General features: G+C 46.7%; 1 pseudogene; it reads left to right on the top strand.

Annotated features, from left to right (window-relative positions):
- Positions 1 to 15,297: 15,297 nt before the first annotated feature.
- On the top strand, positions 15,298 to 15,477 carry LOC119446904 (U2 spliceosomal RNA; annotated as a pseudogene).
- The last annotated feature ends 2,548 nt before the right edge of the window (positions 15,478 to 18,025 follow it).

Genomic DNA, 18,025 nt, shown 5'->3' with positions numbered 1-18,025 from the left:
TCAGACATTGTAGAGCGCAAGTAGTTTTTCTAATCTCATGTTAAAAATATACTATCTGCGCTTGAAGTGGTCACTGGAACGGTGGCTAGAATCTGAAGCCGTTTCTACACATTTACATAGAACCTGCAGTCGCAATGAGAGAGGGCATCTTTTCCGGTGCTAAAACCTAAAAGTACTCCTTGGATGTCGTTGGCATCCTTGTTTAGGTACCTTGTAAAGAAGCGCCTCAAAAATAGGCCGTTAACTTTCTTCTGTTTTCTCTTATTTCACTTTGCCTGCCCTGGTCCAGCTTATCGATCACATCGGGCGCCCTTCCTGAAAATGTTTGGAGAAAATTATCAGCTGCCAGCTGGCAGTCACGGTCATATTTAGTATTTTCGTGTGTGTGGAAGATTGCGAGCGCGGCCTTCCATTTCTGAAACGGCTTGGACACGAGGGCTCCAGTGCGCGCATGTTAGCTCAAGTTTATAAGAACATTAAACCCATAAAGTTCCAGAATTGAAAATCTAAAGCACGCCTTTGGAAATGTCAGTGCACCTTTCGCGTCATAAGTTTATGAGAACTTTATACCCATAAAGTTTCGGAATTGAATTCCATGCGCTCCGCAGATTCCGCGGCCGCTGCGAAATGCCACAACGCGCCCGCTCGCTATCGAAAAACCCTTGAAAGTTTGTGCTCGGATGGGGCTCCTTGGGTTATGCGAGTCCAGGGGCGCGATCTTGTACGCGTTCCAAAATGGAGCGGAGGCGTTCCATTCCATCGAGCCGCACACGATTGGTCCATTTAAACCGCGACGTTCAAATTGACCAATCGTGTGCGGCTCGATGGAACGGAACGCCTCCGTTCCATTTTGGAACGCGTACAAAATCGCGCCCCAGGTGCCAAAGGCGTTGCGACGAAATCCAGCCCGAGTTCGCAAAAGTGCGTGCCGAAATCTGTTTTCGAGCGTGAAAAGGACATTGTGGACAAAATCCAGAATTATTCCCGGCGCCGGTGGTTGTTCTGGTCGGCGGTTCATACCAGCACGAAATAATTTCGGGGGGGGGGGGGGGGGGGTCTGAAGTCCCATCAGTGCTGCTACTGCTACTACTACCCCTACTGCTACTACTATTACATTATTAATAAATAATTATTATAGAGGAAGTACAACAACAATGACAGCTTTACATGAGATCCAACGCAGTGTTTTAGCATAAGTGATGCGAATGTTCCATTGCGATTATAGAAAAGTTTTCATGTGTTAAATTTGTCGATTTGATGCAGATTGACAGTGGAATCAACATTCTTTGGCTTACTTATCGTGATTATTTTTTTTCATTTACCATAAACCACATCTCCACTATTAAATCTCTTAAGCAAACTTTAGTGGACTCTGGGCTTGGGCTCCCGTGTACTGGTGATGGATAGTGCCCCTGAATACGCAGGGCCTCTCTTTTCCTCGCGCCGCCGGCACCGCCGTTGGCCGAGCGTCGTCACGCCATGACAAGTAATATAAGTCGTTCTACTCGGCACAGAAAAGAGAAAATGGCGGAAACAACGCCGGTATACCACTTGCTTCAGCTCTTGTGCCATCCGTATCGGCAAAGGCGCGTTCCCACCACGGCGTCAGGAAGCACATCTGGCCGCTTAAGCCGGAGCAGCGGTCTCACTCCTATCGCGTGCACTCGAGCAGTATACACGGTCCCCCTCGTCGCCGCGCAAGAACTATCTGCAGCAACTCTGAGCATGACGGGACGCTGCGCACCGGGGCTGCGCAAATCGCAATGAAAGTGGGAAAGCTGTTTACTCTGCGCCGTACAGACGGACCGTTGTGGTCTACAGTAGTCATTAATGCGAAAGCATTACATGAGCTATGAGGCAGAAAAGCCGGCGTCATCCACAACGAGTGGTATCAAAAGTCAATGTGACTTCATCCGCGTCTTGAATGAAATCAGTAGTAATAGAGAAGATAGTAAATGGTATGACGACGTTATTTAGTAGTAATTATGGGTAGTTATTGTGAATTAAGGTGAATTACAATGAAGTGAAATAAAGTTACAAGTTAGAGAAGGGTGACTTAAGGTGGAGTCAAGTGAATTAAGGTGAAGTAAACTAAATTACAATGAATTAAATTTGGTTAAGGTGGATTAAAGTGGATCACCATATCAACTCGTAGCTACTTGGCGAAGAGTTTTGAATGGTTGTGGTCTGGTGATTAATGAACGCAGAGAAAAGAAAGTGAAGGAAGGATCGCAAACAGGTTGTAATACTTAAGAAGTCTTTATTGGCAATGACTAAGAGGAGTCATAATGCTTTCGCATTCAAATCACGTAAGGATACTTAAGGTACAATTTTTTTTGCCCATGGGCCGCCACAGGGCTATCGCTTTAAACCCCACCGCGCCTCTGCCCGCCATATAACGCTTTGCAGTAAACCTTCTCTGTGATAGCGTTCATGATCCACCAATAAAACCCGCCATGTTTGGCTACGTCACAGTGCACAGCTGTCGCTTTAATATCAACAATCTTTTTAATCTTCGGCGCGAACGTCCGTCACATCCAATTATCCTCGCGTTGCAACGGCAGCCCCTGCCATATCCGAGTTTCACCCCACCGCCCGTATATTTCGGCCGGCAGCATGCTGCACTGTCAATGCTTGAAGGGGTCTGCTGCGTCATGGCGCGAAGCTCCCCTCGCTAGAAACCGGCGAAGTTTCTGCGCGCGCTAAGAGTGCATGTTTATTTCCCCTTAAACACTACGATTAGCAACATCTAGGTTCCAAATGTTTAATTAAATTATCGGCTTTTACGTGCCAAAACCACGATCTGATTATCAGGCACGCTGTAGTTAGGGACTCCGGAATAATTTGGACCACCTGGGGTTCTTACCGTGTACCTAAATCTAAGTACACAGGTGTTTTCGCATTTCGCCCCCATCGAAATGCGGCCACCGTGGCCGGGATTCGATCCCGCAACCTCGTGCTCAGCAACCCAACACCATAGCCACTGAGAAACCACGGCGTGTCGGAACAGATAGGAAACTGAAATGAATCACATGCATCAAAGTTTCCATTGCGAGTATTATGAAGTACATTTTTAGTTTTTTTTCTTGCAATTTATGACATATGACAGTCTTTGTGATGACTTCAATTTCCTGTTTTACGTTTAGGCTACTGACACTGCAGAAACTATATTTTTTTGTCATAATACAGAATACAGGCACCAGAGTGCGGCTCATAAACACATCGGTATAATGAGGTGTAATTTGTGGATACATTTCTCGCTATGGGTAATAATGGAGCTCCTTTCTCGCAAATATGTGCCTTGGGTCAGAGCGCTTATGCTGAAAGTGGACTGATTTTCCGCGTTTTCCGTGGAGCTACCGAAGTGACTGTGAAAGCCTTTCGCTGTTTAAAGGTGTAAGCCTTTCGATGCCAGGCGCCTGAATTATACACAAAGAACGCGCTCGTCCGGAACCAGAAAAGTCGCAAGCATCATGCCAAAGTCGGGATTACCCTTCTACGGGTTAGTCGCGTCCTTGACAAAAAAAAAAGAAAAACCGGGGAGTGACAAGTCATTTTTAACGACGGGTGGTCGTTCTTATCGTGATCACACATGACGACTTGCGCCAACGTACCGCGCTTTGTCGGGAAGCTGTGATGGTTCATTCTTTAGAAAGGGTATTTATTTTTTCCGCAACGTAACTAACGTCATCGGGGCAGATTTATATATATAAAGGTCACGAGTCAGGCAGTGGTACCCTAGGCGAAATGAACGCCCGAGAAAGATGGACTTGTAGTCGCTTTCTTTTGGAAACGCTGATAACGTTGCAGTTTAAACCACAATTTAACTTCGTACAGAGCATTTTTACCAACAGCTTAACAGAAGGCTATTCAGTCATGATATTAAACTTATAACTTTTTAGCAGAGACACTCTCACATGACTTCAACATATATACAATAAAGGGCTCTGTAATTTCCACCGTGACTTAACCTAGGTACGTTGGCGTACTTGATGTAATCCCGTCAGCCTACTCACATATACCGCGTTACTAATCCCATCTACCATGGCCTCGGCTACATACCAAGAAGCAATTGCCTACCTCTTCTCATTGCTAAAGATTCGGTAGGCGTAAGACAGGCCAAAATTAGAATATGAATGCCCTGTATGGAATTAGCATGCAACCCTCAGTGATATAGAACGTATGCATTACACTCGAGTCTGTCCAGAAACGGGCAGTAACATTAATTTACTCTGACTATTTATTTATCATCAGTGTTAATAAACAAAAAGCATGCTGAGCTTCTATCGCTAGGTTTGCGTCGTGAAGTCACCTGACCTTGCACAAGTTCTACAATTCTACGCTCCAATATTCCATCATCAAGAGCTCGGCGCTTGTCATCACGTATAAGCTAAAAAGCAGCCTGGCCTGCAGGACGTATAGTCAGCGTCCAAAGCTTTCGCACGCCTCAAGCTGAAAAAATATATTTCTACGCCTGAGGCACGCATCGTGGCATTCGGATTTACAGCGTATACTAGTCTAGAGTAAACAAAAGTTTTGCATACTTTTACTGGCTGTGGGCGTGGCTGCGTTGAAAATGAACTTATTCGCAGAATCTCGGCCGCGTAAACTTTTGACGGTGACTGTGCCATTGAACACCTGTATTTTCTTTATTCTGCACATGTTTTTTAATGAATGGCCTTCCAGGCAACGTCATGCAATGCTTACACCTGGTTAATTTTCAGGACAGCCATCTCAGACATGATGTATTAAGTATAAGAACTGAACTACTATGTAGTGTCATTATTATCACCAATGAGGTGTAATAAATTTGTAAACAAATAAAGGATAATAACATTGCCTATGAAATTTTACTCAAATCTCAGGACTACTTCAAAATTTCGCCTGTTCGTCTTGTGTACCTCCCTATGCTTTCTAGGAAACTGAAAGGGCGAAAATCAAGTGTGAAATTGACATGTCCTGTGGCACCATGGCAGAAAAGGGAAGGTTTGGCTTAGTAGGACCATGTGAAAGGTTCAGCTGCCATTGTGCTACTCACACACAAGGAACGACACTTTTGTATTTTATTTATAGGCAGTACACAAAATGATAAATGATGCTCAGTGCACGCTGGCGTGATCATGACAAAACGACCGTACCGATATGGGTCATAAACGATTATAATAAAGGAAAATTTCTGCAAACCGTCACGGTCCTTTCTCATGTTTCTTCAACTATTCAAACACGTTAAATTTAGGGTAGAAGAATATTCGCACATAATTACTAAAGAATTGCACCAGTAATCATATCATGGTGCTTTGACCTGATTCAGCAATAGAGTTAGTCAAGAACAGAACAGCAGAATGCTATATGGCAACTTCGGTAATTGTAGCCGAAAACAGTGTCTTCTTGCACAACTTTGTGGGCATAATTCAAAAAGGGTGTGGTCTGTGATTGGAGTCGTTCTCTATTTTTACACGACAGGCTACATTAACACGTCCCAGAGTCTTTTCGCATAATTTCCAATACTCCTCTGCGTAAGTTGTGGTAAAAGGGTAAAAGAATATGAAGACTTTTAGTATTTCTGGAATTTTGTGAAGGTATATGGGAATGGTTCAAATGATAGGACACGTGCGCTGCATATTGAGGGTAGAATGTTTATGTTTCGAGGTACTGATCAGCTAGCTGATGCTGCAACTAGCTGAAAGCTGATTCATTGAAGTTGATAAATCATTGAAGTTGTACTAAGCAAAAAATCTTGTGCAATAATTCGGACAGCCTTCATTTGCACCGAAGATCAGGTATACGCAAAAATTCTGCTTTGATGTAATGCAAGTATACTCAGTGAAATAGCTTCAACTGTATTCCTTTGTAAAATTACTACGTCTGGGGCTGCAGCCAACTTTTCTACTTCTGTGTCTTTTAATTGCACACACTGGGCGCTATTTACTTTTGTGGCACGTTTCAAGCCGCACAAGAGTTGCACAAAACACGCCTTTCACAAGACGTAGCTGAAAAGGCAAAATATTTCTTAGTAATGTCTTCATAAATATCCACCTTAAGAAAGAAATGTACTTTCAAAACACGTTACCTGGGTTTATTTTCCAAAATATAATATACCTAAATTGCAAAAGATGATTGGAAACACGTTCGCATGTTCTCGAAACCAGCCAGCTATTTTTTTAGGAAGACGTTGGTACAGTAGAAAGAAACTAAACGAGAACCGTACCCAAATGTCCTGCATTTCGGAATATGCCATCGGGTGGAAAACTGCCAAACTAAGCAGCGACAAAGTGATAAGAAGAAGCGCGGCACAGCTGGCTTCGAACCTGCGAACTCATGATCGTGGTTATCAGTGTTCTTGATCTGTGGTCGCTCAACACGGTCGGCTACCGCTTCGAAGCGCTGCTGTTGGCGAAAACTAGTTTATATATGTACCACAATAAATTCCGCGACCTTGTTATGAAAACTGCGATTTTGGAACGACTTCTTGCCATTTCAAGAGCTGCTGCTGCAACTAGCTGAAAGCTGATTCATTGAAGTTGATAAATCATTGAAGTTGATAAATCCCTAGGAATACGTCAGTCAATGCAATAGGTTCATCGCAAATTGCTTTTTACTGACCAAAAAAGCCTCCAAAATTTTGGTTTTTCAATAGACTCCCATAACTGAAACTTCCCCCGCAATATGGAACGAGTTTTCTGCCGTAAGTAATGGTACCACTTGCATGTTATTTCGGGCTAAGCGCCAAGAGCCTATTTCCACGGGAATATTTTAAAACATGGCTTCTATGATTAGTTATTTGAAAAAAAACGATGCTCTCCCGTAGAAAACGCGTGTGTTTTCAGAGGCGGCCGTAGAGGCACTGTTCGGCGATGTCCCGAAATTCCTCGGTAATGTATAACAATTTTACACGCCTTTAATTTCAAAATCTTTCTTTTGCTCATGGTAACTAAGGCTCTATTTTGTAATGCCTACTGTATGCTACATACTGGGGCCGGAATTCACAAAACGTTCTCACGCTAAAACTGTTCGCAGAAGCAGGTGTCAGCCCAATCGTGGTGCAGCACTTACGATCGAAAAGCTTTGTGAATCCGGCCCCTGGTGCTTTGTTACTGTTTAGATCTTGTTTGGTTTCGGTATCACTTCTTATAATGTTACCTTGAAAAAAGTTTTAATGCGTGTATACATGCTACCCGCTATAATCCTCCTCGAGCGAATATGGGACTGTGTGATAAATAAATGAAAGGCTGTTCCAGTGACTGAATCGTCCTGGTTCTGTTTTCAAGAAGGCTTAAATGTGCGTGCGATGAGGCGAAATTTAGTCACGGTGTTACGCAGGCTAATAACCAAAGTGGGCCATGCAGCAATAAAACATATACGTACCACCGCAAATATACACAGGCTTCAAGCGTTGAGTTGTACGAACAATGCTGAAAATGTGTTCCTATATAAAGTTTTACCGCATGGCCTGCATATTGGTTCTTGGTTCACTAAAGTCATGTTATTCTATTGATGGTCTAGTCGTATGCACGCCGTCATATGCAACAGTTGTCGCCTTGCGTCACCCTTGAATCACCTGTTAACAATAAGATTGTCGAACTTAGTGTGTCCTAGTGGTTTTTCCCACATTCCTTTGGTGCGAGATATCATTTTGTAGTTGGATTCATGATCTGTCTCGTTAGCGAATTTATTGTAAGGATAAGACCATGCCGCGTGCAGTTCGGCCTCTTCTATGTGCTCTATTGTGTCTGACTAGCGGCATTTTCAAGCTTAGTACATAAAATAAAAGAAGCAAAAAAATGCAGCACTTACACCATAGAACATTCATTTGAAGAGCACAAATTTTTCATGTGCCAAGAAAATGACAACGTAAGGGTGTGTAAATGGTGTCATGCCACCCAAAAAGCGTTTAGCATTTAACGAGAGTGCAGCAATCAGCTGCTCAATATCGTATTTGACCGTTTTTTCCCCGAATCTCTACACAACGCCGCCACACACGTCGGACTGCGGTAGAAGACGAATACTGTCGAAAATGTTAACTTCCTATTGAGAATGCTTATTGTAAATAGAAAAAAAAACTCTGCCGACTTTTTTCTAGGGCAGTATGGGCTTGAAAGAAAACAAGTGCTAAGATCCAAAGACAAAGAGTTGATAGACTGTCACCATACGCTTTCAAAAGCACAAAGCCAATTTGTCTTGTTAGTGGTAAGGTTATGACTGTTATTTGACCGACTAGGGGGGTGGGACGTTTTTTTGGCGAGAAAACAAAAGTAGTAGCCCTGGCATTGTCCGATAAATGACCATACTCTGACAGTCCACGTCTCGGCCGCACGAGAGTGGAGCCACGTGTGCAACTTTCAATAAAAAACGACTACAGCTCAAAATTTTGTAATACTCGCCTTCGCGCAATACCGTTAAATGTCGCACGTTTAATAAAAGGAAAAGAAAGATGAAGTAGCACTGTGCTTTTTGATCACCTCGGAAGGGGACTACTTCCAAGAACGCCGAACGCAGATGACTCTACCTACTGCAAAAATGTTTAGGTGTTTCCGTCGAACGAGACAGTGACCTTATGTTAATGTATTGAGACGCTGCCCAAAACAAACAGGAAGAAAACAACAAGAGACGGGAAAGAGCGCACACTACCTAATACCACCATTTTTGGGCACTTGTACTTTGGATTCACTTTTAAAGCAACGGCTTGCGTGAGAGAATATATCCATTTTTCCAACAAGGAATCAACCCACCACCCGAAATTCTCTTTCTGCGTGCTGATATGCGCCATCCAATAGAAAACCGGATTTACAACATGTCTATGCCATCGTATCCGCAGTGGCAGACACCAAGCTGCTTTTCGTAAACGACACGCTGAGCCCCATTTGCTCGAAAAAAATTATCGGCACTCAGTCGCAAGAAGACAGAACTGCGCCTGTATTCGAAACTTGTATGTGTATTGCGCCTGGCTTGAGCGTAATAAGTAATAAATTAATAATATTAACTACAATAATATTAACAATAAGGTCAATTTCGCCCGACAGGCGAATCACTGATTGCGACAGAAATTTATTAGGCAGCTGTGCAAACTAAGGTTAGTCGTTTTATCAGCTGCATAAACGGCTGTAAACATTCGCTAACTAACTAAATTAACCAAGTAAGGCTAAGCACTACCAAGTCATTCATAGCATTTTCCGAAATTTATTGATCATTTATCGATTATCGATTAGCTGCTGGTTGACTATCGATTGTCTATCGATGAGAGACTAAACTTAAGTAGTCCCAACCATGCTTAGCTAGACTTAACCAGGCTCAGCTTGGCCAGTTCACAGAGGTATGTGTCATTGCGCTTGGACCCTTTCTGCACTACCGCCAGGATCGGCCTACAATTTCTGTCCGCAGGTTACGGACTAACGCTCGGTTTAAACAGCTCCGCTGTTAAAAGACCGCGAGAGCTACTCACTCTTATATGACGTGTGCACACTAATTATGCATGTGAGACCGAACAACAGAAAAATATTATTTTTCGATTCTATGCCTTTTTACCATCAGCCATCCGCAATTGGTCAAAAGTTTTCGGGCTGCGTCCACTTCGCCTGTCTGTCACCTGACGTCAAAAGGTGGCTTGTACGCATTAAAGATGCATTATTACGCCGATCAAAACTTAATTTTCTTTTTAATAGCCGGACACTGCCCCATTCCGACATAATTAGAAGGTGGGTACCCGCCGATCGCTCTGGCACTGGCTAGTCGGAGCTGCCGTGGAGAATGGATTTATTTGCCTATATTAAAAATTTTGCGTGACATTATATGGTTGTCGAGTCCTTTCAGCACGAAAACGACATCGCTATGTCAAATTTTCTTCACTCAAGATTCGTTATAGCTGCATTGTTACGTTTCCGTTGCACGCCGACGTAATTTTATAGCAGACACCGAAAGCTAAGTAAGAAGAAGCAGGGCAAACGCAGACGCCGGCAACACCCTGCTCATCAGGTTATCTACTTTCACTGCGCTAGCCCGGCCCCACGTTACCCCCTCCACTTCTGCGTGCTCATCGCCCTTGGTCAGCCAATCAGGTAAGAAATATATGTTAAGTTAGGCAATGCTATTCCTTTTGAAAGCAAACAACATGTGACCTCCTACAATATAGGAGAGCATTTCAATAGCCTTCTCAAACAATGCTGCGAGTCACCGCCCGATGCTTGCGTTGGCGGTTACGTAAATTGGACATCAGGTGATTAGAAGGAAAACAGATTGGAATAGTTTTTCGCTATAGGGACCCAGCCATCGGCCCGCCTAGACTTTTTACCCAGCGCAGATCGCTTTCTAGATCGGGGCCGCGCGGCCGCGCTCAGCCGCGCCATACGTAGCCGCCCCGGGAGTAAAACGTCCCCCACTTTCACTGCGGCCTTGTGCGCGATGGAAGACGGAGCGCTTTTTTCCCGCCTTCCTCCCTTGCGCACGCGAGACTGAGCAACCATTCCTTGCTCACCCTCTCACGCTTTTTACCCATACCATACGGCGCGCAGCCACGGTGTTATCGCACTTGGACATTATACGAAACATCACGTCGACGACGACGGCGGAAATGTGCCTGGAGTGTCCATATATTTGCAATCGCAATAAAATTATGTGGATCCGACTCAGTGTGGTAAGCAGAGTAAGCGAAGCTTTCTCTGCTGTTTGCTTTGACTGACGATAGTACGCGGTGATCTTAACAGTGAATGTTTAATTTCTTCAGCATTTAGTGCAACCCGAGAGTGGTGAGTTGATGTTCTGCGTGCACCTGTTTCTCCGTGTAATACACACAATACCCAGCGAGACGTGCTTGCTTGAGGCATTGTTGCGCGCCGTTTTTCATAACCTTCGAGATTGAGCCACCAGGCTTCTAAGATGAATCTGGCACGCTTCCACTCGCACCGGCAACATACGGCATCCGGCCGCGATGTTATCGCAGTCGGACTTCGCACGGAACATCGCGGCGACAGCGAAGGTGACGCGGATGACGTCGGCGTAAATGCGCCTAGGTACTTATAACTTATTTCACAATAATAAAAAAAAAGTTGTGTACGGGAAATACCGCTGCCATAAACTAGAAGCTTGTTTCCCCACAGTACGACTGAGTTTGTGGAGAAACAAACGCATTGTATTTTTTCTTCGTATTTCCAAAAGCCCGGAATCAGGTTAGTCATGTCCGAACGACTGTCAGACCAGTGTTTTCTTGCGCTACGAGGATATTGTAAGAGTCACATTACGAGAGGAAATATTCCCGACAAGGTGGGGCTCCGAGAAGTATTGTCAAGCGATTACCTATTTGCGCAGCTAAGCAATCGTGTGGCTCACAGCAGGCCCTACAACAATTAACCCGGTGTAGTTCAGCGGTTGCGGCTCCACTTTCTCAAACCCTCACAATCTTACCTTCGCGTATAACGTGCGAGATTTGCGTACACTTAACAGGTGGGCATGATTTTAGTTATACTTCCGAACAGAAAAAAAGAAATCACGTAGAAACTTTTCTGGGAGTTGCCTAAGTATGCACAAGCATTGTGCCGCTTGTTAATCGCCACGCAGCCCAGTGTCATTATCAAGGTTATGAAATTTGATTCGACCAGCATAAACCCTTATTAACCCTCATCCATCGTTATCAACCTTATCGAACATGATCTGACCCTTATCAACTATTATCGGTCCTTATCAACCTGGATGTCCAGCTAAGCTGTTGCAAAACTACCACTACGATTGCTGAGGGGGGCATGCAATGTTTTATTCATGGTTCGGATGCTTGTTTTGCACTTGTTCTTTGTTGAAACGTGCGCTGTTCTGTGTATTGTATGGGTGATCTGAATGAATGTATGCGCTGTTCGCTTCACTTCGCTGAGCGCTTGTATCCTCTGCCTTACGTGGTTATGAGCCATTGCATTCGTCTTACGTGACGGACGGAGAAATTTATCATTTGGTAGGCATAGAAATGCTTATGCATTTAAAACTAAAACAGGATGGTTTATTAAACGAGACGAAGCTGCTGATTTTCGCTGTAACACGGGGACTATCTTTTCCTCTTTATTTCGTTCCGTCACGCGCACTATAGATCATGAGTTTTTCCTTTCAATTTGTTTTTACACTGATAATATTCAAACCTTCGCATTGTCGGCACATTGCACTAAACACACGTAACAAATTAAGTAAACACCTAACAAGTAACACGTAAACACACGTAACAAGTGCTCTATTTGGCGATATCCTTTTGCGTCAAAAATTTGCCTAATACTAAATCTGTCTAAGCACCTTATCTTTCTAAATTAAACACTTTACCATGCACCGAAACTTGAGAAAAAGGGGGGCGCGCAACCAGGCTTCGCGCTTCGATGGCACTCCATAAAGCCATTTGGCCCGCTCCTTCTTGCAGAATCTAATACCATCATCTTTCCTTATACGTCATGGCGCAAATATGCATCACAGCTGCACATTCGTGTCCATTTTTTACATGGTCCGCAAGCTCTTTCCCATCAATTCCACGGCAAACGAATATTTTGCCCCTGTAGAGATGCTTTGCCGCATAGTAGCCAAACAAAAGCGCCCCAGGAAAAAAAATCAGCCAGCGGATTAAAACCAAACTGGACCTACATATATAGAGAGACCTAACGTTTGTGCCACTAGAGTGCAATTAGCGGATGAGTTTTTACTGTGCTGCAAACTACATTTTAAAAATCACCCCATGCATTTTCAATGGGTCTACAAAAGTGCCCCAGGAAAAAAATCCAGCCAGTGGAATTAGACTACACTCGACATATACCGTGAGAACGTTGTCGGGATTTAGTGCCTAAAGTGCAAATCGCGAAAAATGAGCCATTGCTCAGTAATCGATTTTTTAAAAATGCTTCCCATAGAGTTACGCCAACCGCATCGCCCCAGGGTCGGCTTCGCCGCAGTAGTCGATGTCCCAGATTGCTGGACTTGACCGCCACACAAGGCGTTATCCTCGTCACGGTCTTTTCGGAAGATGGTGTACTGGCGAAGAAAGTTTGTGTGTGAATGTTTCAAATGTGTCTCTTGAACACACAGCAATTTTGGATTATGTTTAGGTAGGAGTTCCTTAACGTCGTCGAGGTTGTGGAGAAGACCCCTGACATTCCAATATAGTATTTGTGTATCCATAGTGAGAGTGTGTTGTGCTGTGTGTTTAAGAGGGGAAATCTGTGTTAGCCGACAAGGCTCTTTCCGGGCCCCGTGATGCGGGGTTTGTCTTTTTTGGCGCGCTCCTGAGAGCGTCGCCGATCATTCGGCGTCTGAGACGCCGGTGGGCTTTGTGATGTATCCATCACCTCCGCCGAGGCGCTGGATGCCCGCTCGCGGCGCACGCTCACGGGTGTTTCGGGCTTCTCTGCACGAGCAGAGGCCCTAGGTGTCGTAGAGCCCGCAGGCACGGAGGACTGCTGGCTCTTCTTGCTGGGTGGTGGAACAGCACTCGCTGATCCCGCAGTGGGGGCGGGTGGCGCTACCACCCGTCCACTTTGCGTGGTTCGGACGGCCGCCGAGAACCGTTGTGGCACTGCCCCCTGCCGTGCCACTTCGGAGAAAGAAGGCCCCACAAATGAAAGGCGCTTTCGTGCTTCTTTGAAGGAAATGTTTTCTTTTACTTTAAGCGTTATAACTTCTTTCTTTTTTCCATGAGGGACAGGAGCGTGAATATGCCGGGTGTTCACCCTCACAGTTTGCACAGTGGGGTGGGTCGTTACAGTTGTCCGCAGGGTGGTCATGTGATGCGCTCTTTGCACAGGTGGTACGGCCCCGGCAGCTCTGAGAGCCGTGACCGAATCTTTGGCACTTAAAGCAGCATCGAGGGTTCGGAATGTAAGGTCTGACATTTATTTTCATGTAACATGTTTCAATTTGTTCGGGGAGCGTGCTAGTACAAAATGTAAGTATAAGGTGTCTTGTAGGAATTTCCTTGTCGTCTCGCCGGATCTTGATTCGCTGCACATTCGTCACGTGTTGCTCTTTCCAGCCCTCTAGGAGCTCTGCCTCAGTCAATTCCAGTAGGTCTTGATCTGATACTATCCCTCGTGTACTATTCATAGAACGGTGAGGGCTTACAGAAATTTGAGGGTCACCAAACGAGACAAGTTTTGGAAGATTTTCGTGTTGAGCTTTGTCACGGATTTCGAGGAGAATGTCACCACTGGCCATTTTCGTTACTTTGTAACCAGGACCAAGAGAGTCAGTCAGGCATTTAACAACTACAAAAGGTGATACTGTTCTTACGATTTTTCCGGGGGATTCACTGTGAATCAAGTGGAAACGTGGGAAAATTTCGGTGGTCTTAGCGAAAAAGTTGAAAGATTCATCGGTGCGCCCTCTATTTATGAAAGGGCGATCAGGGAGTTTAGGGTATGAGGAAGCCATACAAATTAGCGTGATTTCGGCAGCGGTGCCAGCCTCCCACCGCGGAGCCCAACAAGGGGACGTGACAGGGTTGTTATAAACAAGACCTGCCAACGGCAGCTGTATACACAGACACTATAACCAAATATGATATAACCAAGGTTGGCTATCTCACACAAGGTTAACCCTAGTTGCCTGGAGGATCAGAAAATCAGAAGTGAGAAGGAGAGAGGAAAGATTGAAAGTGAGAGAAAAAGACGAAGATTGAAGAGGAGGATAGGAAAAGGCAACTACCGATTTCCCCCGGGTGGGTCAGTCCGGGGGTGCCGTCTACGCGAAGCGGAGGCCAAAGAGGTGTGTTGCCTCTGCCGAGGGGCCGTAAAGGTCCAAACACCCGGCATTGGCTCAACCCCCAGGATCCCCTTTTCCCCGGACACGGCTAAGCCGCGCACGGTTAGACGCAGGAGGGGCCAACCCTCGTGTGCTCGGGTCCGTGGTGTCGCAACACACCAAACGCCTGCTGACGCAGACGCCCCTGCGGGGTCAAAAATTCAGTGCCATTCGACTTAGTGAAGGTGGATGACTAGCGAAGATGCGTATGTTCTATGTTTGCGGGATCGGGGCCACATGGACGCTTCGCATTTCTTTGAGCGTCGCGGTCCCGGCGAGCAGCACGCTTACGCTTGGAGTACGCGGCCTGCTCATCGTCGGTGGTCCCCCTCCACCGCCGCCGCGCCCATTCCCTTTTCTGTTCACGCTGTCGTTCTTGGTAGGTACGCTGTTCTTCTAGTCGTACAACGCGCGGCATACCCATTGCACGGTCAGAGCAGAACTAAGGAGAGGAGCCTACGTAGTGTATGACGTCAGGGGAACGTCAGACTGGTATCCACTAGTTTGAATACGCAGGATGACATACACGTTTATGGCGCGAACGTGGTCATGGCTGACGTTGGTCAAAGTGTAGTATCTGTTCTAATCAGCTTAATATCTGGTAGTGGTTGTATTTAGACCAAAGATGTTAAACCTATTATTGCAATTTGGCAGAGTGCTTCAATTCTACTTCACTTCTGCCGCGGGTCTGCCCGGTACTGAACAGTCTTCAGAATAGGCCCACGTTTTACAGCGTAAGCTGTTATGAGCTCATTCGAATAGCCGTTTCGGTTCGCAATGGTGTTCGCCGCATCCGCGGCCGCCGTTGGTAACCGTAACCGCTGTCGCCGGAAATGCGAAAAAAAGTACCCGGTCGCCAACGGGATCGAGTCCAGGCCCGCTGCGCGGGAGTCGGATATTTTACCACTGAGCCACGCAAGTGCTTGCTATCAAGTAGCAGGAAAAATGCCCTATAAGCGCGTCCTAGGCAGGCGAGCAGGCGCAGACGACGAGATACGATTCAGACGAGGTGCGCAATCAAGGTGATCCCGAGCCTCCGCCAGTATGGTGGCACCATCTAGTTAAGGTGACTGCAAACACAGCGTGCGCAGGCGCAGACGACGAGATGCGATTCAGACGAGGTGCGCAATCAACGCGATCCCGATATGAGATGTGCGCCACGTATTCTGGATACCTCTTTGGTACACGTTATTGCGTCTCCTCGCAAGGTAGGAACCTCTGCTGAAGAAGCGAATCGTAGAGCTACGTGCGCGTCTACAACCGGGCGTCATCGGGCGCAGCAGACTGCTGTGCAGAGAGCATTACAAGCCACAGCTCGCGCCCGTGCCCACGAGCCCACGCCGGCTGCGTGGGAGCTGGATACTCTACCACTGAGCCACGCAAGTGGCTCAGTGGTAGAGTATCTATTGAGAGTGGCTGAGAGTGGGCCGCGAGAGTGGCTATTGAGAGTGGCTATTGGGCCGCGAAAAATACCCTATAAGGCAAACGCAGGGGGAGACGACTCGAGCCTCCGGCAGTATGGTGGGGTCATCTAGGTAAGATGCCTGCAAACGCAGCGTCCGCAGGCGCAGACGACGATATGCGATTCAGAGCAGGCGCGCAATCAACGCGCTCCCGAGTTGCCGAGCCTCCGCCAGTATGGTGGCGCCATCTAGTCAAGGTGCCTGCAAACGCGGCTCACCAGACATGTAAGTTGCAGTTTTGATCGGGCTCAGCAGACGGCTGTGCAGAGAGCATTGCAAGCCGCAGCTCGCCGTCAACGCCGGGCGGACAGTTCAGCTCGTTATCGTCAAAATGAGGCGAAGAGACTGCCGCGAAGACCCTGTTGTGCGTGGTACCGAAACTGGAGCTACTCTTGAGCCGTTCCACCAGCTTACGCTGTGACTGCGCTACGTGTGCCGCGCAGGCCTGTGACTTTTTTGCTCTACGGACATCGATCCGCTGGAAACTAGCCATATACGGCTTCCCTGCATATATGTTCAAACTTACTTCAAGTTTCTGAGAGCAGTTACTGTAAACAAAGTAAATTAATGCGCTTGCAGCGAAAGCTTTGTCATTTCGGTCTTGGTGGGAATCGAACTCGGGCCTCTGGGGCGTGAGACGAGCACGCTTTCCCGATGCCATGGCGGTTTCACGGTGCTGGCTGACTAAAGGGGTGACTAGTGTTTGCGTCATTGCACACATCACTTCGCATTCATCTGGCTGACTAAAGGCGTGGCCTAGTGCGTGCGTCATTCGATGCGTGACGGCTCAGCCAATGGCAAGGAGGTGGCGCCACGTCACGAGTGTATAAAATGAGTGCGCTCTTCGGATTTCACCGGTTAGGGCTTCCTGATCATACCGAACCGTGATCATATATCATGCCAAACCGACTATAATGTCTTCGCATTCCGACCGGTAAGCAGTCTTAGGTGTAACTGCCCATTTTTTTCCTTATTATTGTGTTAAATCACGCTGGCTGAATTGCGTAGTCTGCCGTACCAGTGGCTTAGCGGGCTCAGTGAGGTTTATGCGATGGTAGATGGCGCTTTGCTGTGACCAATAAAGTGCTTGCAGGCTGGCATGGGCATCGACCAGTATGCTTTTCCAACCACAGACGGCCTTGTTGAAGAGCATACGCCGCGGCTGTGGGAGGTAAGCATTGCCGCCGGGTTCCTATCGGGCAAATATTTACAAGCGCACTCCCTGCCTGGTGTTCAGCCATTATGAGACCTCAGCGCTCGTAAAGGAGTGTTTGTTCCCAACTCGAAGGCGTCACCACCGCAGCGGTGGCCTAGCGGTGCAACATCCGCCTCGTATGCTGGAGGCACTGAGTTCAAAACCGGATGCCGCCGGAAACTCACCGCTTTTTCATAATGGGCAGAGATGTCCCCTGGCCGGGTGCTTGGCTTCCAGTGGGGGTTCACATATCGGAAGGGGGCCCAATAGAGATTTCATGCATGGTCTGTGGGCGCCTCTTGTCCACCTACAGACGGCCTTGTTGAAGAGCTTCCGCAGCATCTGTGGGGGGCAAGTGCTGCCGCCGGGTACCTACCGGTAAAATAGGTGCAGGCATGCTCCCGGTCTGGTGCTCGGCCATTATGGGACCTAAGCGCTTGGAAAGGGGTGTTTGTCCCCAACCCGAAGGCGTCCCCACCTCAATAGGTGTATTCGGGCCACCGCATGGGAAATCGCCGCCATGGAAGGTGCCCAAAACTTCCTTTTTGGAGGGTTCACGTTGGTTTCGACGGAAATATAGGCGCAGACTCCTTTCGCAAACGAATGACCTCTGAAGAAA

This window comes from Dermacentor silvarum, chromosome 3, assembly GCF_013339745.2.
Source record: "Dermacentor silvarum isolate Dsil-2018 chromosome 3, BIME_Dsil_1.4, whole genome shotgun sequence".
Lineage (NCBI taxonomy): Eukaryota > Metazoa > Arthropoda > Arachnida > Ixodida > Ixodidae > Dermacentor > Dermacentor silvarum.
This window is presented reverse-complemented; position numbering and strand designations above follow the sequence as displayed.